Source organism: Theobroma umbraticum, unplaced genomic scaffold, assembly GCF_002168275.2.
Source record: "Theobroma umbraticum cultivar Fairchild unplaced genomic scaffold, ASM216827v3 scaffold_2.0, whole genome shotgun sequence".
Lineage (NCBI taxonomy): Eukaryota > Viridiplantae > Streptophyta > Magnoliopsida > Malvales > Malvaceae > Theobroma > Theobroma umbraticum.
The window spans coordinates 1080877-1085873 of NW_018397277.1; the positions used below are offsets into that span (position 1 = coordinate 1080877).

At 33.5% G+C, this 4997-nt stretch overlaps 1 long non-coding RNA gene across 1 annotated transcript; it reads left to right on the forward strand.

The window, feature by feature from the left end:
* The first annotated feature begins 2719 nt into the window (after nt 1-2719).
* On the forward strand, nt 2720-4985 carry LOC110427667 (uncharacterized). Its single transcript, XR_002446312.2, has 4 exons — nt 2720-2919; nt 2998-3086; nt 3162-3227; nt 4732-4985. It is a non-coding gene; the product is annotated as an uncharacterized LOC110427667 (long non-coding RNA).
* Nucleotides 4986-4997: the final 12 nt, after the last annotated feature.

Sequence of the window (4997 nt, forward strand, 5' to 3'; positions counted from 1 at the left end):
ACTCTAATTACAAAACTATTTCGTAATTGCCAATTAATCCAATAATTTGAATAAAAAATTTAATTAAGCCCTTAAAAAGCCCAATTAACTTAATTGTTTAATTTCATCAATTAGGTCAAACAACTTAACTAAAAAATTTAATTAATTAAGCCCAACAATTTAATTAAAAAATTTTAATCAATTAGGCCCAATGACTTAATTAAACAAATTTCATTAATTAGGTCATACAACTTAATTATTTAATTTAATTAATTAAGCCCAATGATTTCATTAAATAATTTAATTAATTAGGCACATCTTAATTAAACAATTTTAATCAAGCGCTTGAGAAGCTCATAACTTCTAATTTGATTAAGTCCAACTTAATCACCTCTCCCATTTTATTTTCAACATTCATTTTAGGTGTGTAACCCATTAGGCTTCTAACACGTTAGCAATAAACTCAACATATAATTCTTAAGTTAAACTTAGAATTAGATAAATTTAAACTACTTTAAATTTATCATTAATCCAGTTAACTGTCTAGAGTTCATAGACCATGATTGGGATCTAGCAATCCATCATGGCCATTTAAATGTTAAAAGAGTTAAGATGGTTTGACTCAATCTTTCAGTTATCAACCTTCAGTGTAATTCATTCTCTCATCATATATCTCGAAGATGATAAAAGTATGGTGTAGTGTCTATTCTTATTGATCTCTATATTCGTTCTTAAAGTTTGATCATTAGCTTTATAAAGACTTATGAAACTCCGTTTATAATCTCTAAGTCACCTTGGCCAAGGACTTCAGTAAGCTAATGTCAACCAAGAATAGTTAGGATATGTCCCCTGCATCACTTAGGGTAATAATTTCTATATGGACCACTCATTGGCCTTCACATGCTTCATACTATACTCAAAAGCATCTTGTTTTGGCATCCTTGGTTAGGCACCCATAGGAATGAAATCAAAGTATAGCACTCCACACATAAAACAACCTGGTGTCTCAAGTCTAGGAAGTATTTATGCAACTAACACATGAGAAGTATTACATAGACACATGAGTGAAACACCAAATGTACTTTTCATGGTGGGTCATGTTTAGTGAACATACTCTCCTAGGTAAGCACTTACATTCTAGTTCCAAGTATCTCTATACTTTAACTTATGAGATCGGTTGCTTACTTCTTAAGTAAAGAACATAAAATGTACTAGTATCTAGGTATCATTGATGTCCAATCCCAATGATATATTGACCAGGAACATTTTGAGATTATGCTTTGATGTATAAGCATCTCATAACTTCAACCCATTACAGTTCCCTTGCAAGGCATATTAAGCTCATGGACTTCATCCAATTAGACTTATAACTTGTTATAATTGATGTCTTATTGTTCAAGGAAAACCGTTAATCATTCAACATGAATGATGTTGTCGCATGATTAGAATCAAGCCTTAACCAATCTCAATTGGCTGTAAAGCTCATCCCAACATCTAGGACATAAGCCTTTTTTCTCTTGTTTCAAGACAATCTTGATATTACAAAACCAGTCAATGAAATTTAGGCTTGTCAACGTATTTGCATCAAGTATTATAACACCCCGTATTTGCGAATAGAAGTCAATAAGACCTAATCGATAAGACAAAGGGTCAATTGACAAAAATTTAAGTGCCAAGGAGCAGTAGTGAGCGAAAAGAATATTTTGAAATAAAATAATATTAAAATATTATTATTTTAATTATTGTTGAGATTAGTCATGGAGGAGGATTATATGACTAATCTAATTGAGGGAGATGAAATAAGAAAGAAATTTGAAGAAAAACGACATTTGTGGGATTCGCGTGTCTTTATTAAATAGAGCACGAGCGGGTAAGTATTTATTTAAATATTATATTGACACATTGAGGGAGTGCAAACCTTATATTATATTTGTACATATATAAAGGAAGGAAATTGAAGGAAATTGAAATTTAAGAAGTGTTGGAAGGACTAAATTATAAAGCATGAAGTTTGGAGGGTAGCACGATAAATAAAAAAAATTGAGGACTTAAGTGTAATTTTTAATATTTGAAGTTAAATGGGAATTTATTAATCAAGGAAAGTTAAATTATGTGGAATGTGAGGTGTACATGTGAAACCCACTATTACATACAAATTATTATATGCAAAAAAGGAAAAGTTAGTGGGGAACACGTGGGTCCCCCACCATGTGAAGTAAAAGAAAGAATAAGATTAAGTTTATTGCATGTAATGTGATTGATGCATTTGGTGGTCCAATTAAGAAAGAAGAAAGTGGGTTACATGTGATTGAATGGTGTAACAAATGGCCTATTAACATATAAAGAAAAGTTGTGCGTGAAGTGTAATTGGTAGAAATAGATGGCAAAGGAAATAAAAGTAAAAATAAGAAAATGAGGTGGTGGATGGAGGATAATTAGGATAGATTTTGGAACAATGAGAAAAAGGGGCAATTTGTGCATTAAATGTGAGTGAGGAGTGAGTTGGTCCAATGAGAATAAGAAACAAATAAAGGAATAAAAAAAAGAAAGAGTGGAATAAAGAAATTAAGAAATAAAAATGAATAAAAAAGTATGGGAAAAGAAATGTGACTGCTGGAAATGTTGCCAAGGCTTTTGCCTTGTGGTTTTGCCACATAAAAGAGAAAAGAAACATGCCACCAAGACATGCAACCTTGGGCAATCCGCCCATGAGAGAGAATAAAGAAAAAAGGAAGGAAAATAAGGTAAAAGGCAAGTGATCTTAGGCAATCTGCCCATGTAAGCACAAAATGGAGAAAACCAAAGGCATTTTCAAGGCTCGGCCTTGAGAAATCCATCCACTACCAAGAAGAAAAGAGAAAGGAGAAGAAAGAAAGAAGAGAAAGGAAGAATGAGATCTTCATTTTTCATGACATGCATACTTAGTGAACTAGAGGCAAGGTAAGTAATGAGATCTTCATTTTTCATGACATGCATACTTTGTAAATCAATTTTCAAGTGTGCTTTTGTTTGTGGTAGCAAGAACCCACAAGGATTCAAAGGACCCGAGGCATGCATGCAAGTCGATCTTAGAATCCATGGTGATTTTAGAGCTAAATGAGTAATGGGTAAGTGTTTTAGTTTTGAAATCCTACGTAAAAAGGAAAAATGAGATATATGTTGATTGATTGTGTTTGTGGCAGCAAAGGTAATCTTAGAAGTGAAGAAGCTGTGAATTACATTTGGGAAATTCAATATTAAACCGAGAGGTAAGCATGCAAAGTGAATATATTGTGTTGTATAAACTTTGGTTGGTTAAAGTGTATGAATTGTGTGATAAATGTTTGAGAGTATTGTTGATAAAACAATGAGATTTAGTTAAGGATTATTAGTTGATATGCTGCCATTTATGAGTATAATTAAATAAATTGGATTTGAGTGGATGCTAGGAAGAGTATAGTAAGTAGAGCTGCCGTTGTGGCGTGCCGTACGAGGTAACGAGAGATTGAAGAGTAGAAATTTGCTAGATACGCGCTTAAGTCAATAGTGACATAGTGTCCCGCTATTGTGAGGTGAGTAGGAGGTGTCCATTTAAAAATAATCCCATAATTATGTACATATATATATTTATCGATATGAAATAATTTATTTTAAATGCAAGTTTGTGAGAAGCATGAGCTGGTAGATATTCTAGGAGTTTGTGAATGCCAAAGTATTTGAAATGTGTTTTGACTATATGAATATATACAAGTTATATACGTAAAGGATTTTAAAATCGGGAAACAAGCCCTTCAATATAATTTGTGTCAAAAATATACCTTATTGGTTGTGTGATGTGCATTCATGAATGAATTTCATACTCACCATGCTGATTTGATATCTAACCCTTATGCAAAAAGGTTTTACATTGCAAAGTGATACAATGAGGGGTTTTAGTAAACTACCATGATCAGTATTTTATAAATGATTTGGAATAATCTTTTGAAAACCTAATTTGACTTTTAAATGGTTTTATTAAACCGAGAGATTCGAGAGTAAGTCGGTTGTCACTTCGGTTAAGTGTGACCCTTGTGCACAAGTGAGCTCTAGCTAGAGAACTTTTGAGTCACCGACAGGCTGTTAGACATGGTTGGGGCCATGGTGTGTGATTGTACATGGCTTGGCCACCAGTGATATATGCAGTTGCGACCACCTAATTTCTCCAATGCTGGCCAACATCGTTGAGATTGCCATGGCTGTGGGGATTCGGTGGAGCCGAGCTCCCGGATGTTATTACATGGAAGCGGGTCCACGAGCTTTATTATTCTATTCCTACTTATTAGTGATATCTCTTTGGGTTTTTACACACGTAGTTTTTCACATGGTGAAAAACTACTGTTTTTTCGCAGCTCCCTTATTTATACGATGACGTTGGATTTTAATTTCTCGTGAACGAGGTGATTTATGGATTTGCTTATAAACTTTGTTAATGATGGATTCCATGGGAGCTCAAGCGATGATATTGATTGCTTTAAGCCAATACTTAAACGATTTCGATGGTAGAAATTTTACATGAAATGGTTTGATATTTGATTTAAATGCCTACTTTGCATTAACTTGCTAGTTTTACATATAAGGCACAAACCTCCCTTTTGAGTTAATTTGTTTTTATATATTCTTATATTTTTTAATATTCAAATCTTCTACTTTTAGCTTGTTTCCCATCTACGCCCTACTCACGGGGTTGATGATCAATGAGTCTGTAAGACTCACCCCCTTATTTCCTTTTTGCAGATGAGTGATTAGCTCAGGTGCATTGCTCAGCACATCGAGACTTGCTGCAATGTAGGTAATGGCATCTCTTAGACTCCCACTCCGAGTCACTCCACTGCCTAGAGGTCATACTGTGTCGAGTAGTCAGACTCATAATGATTACTAGTTGTGGAAATGTATTTGTTAAACACTTGATGTTGTGTAATGATTGTCACTTATTAAGTTGAATATGTTGTGTGGTTATTAAACCGGATTATTGGTATCTAAATGTCGTGATTTAACTATTG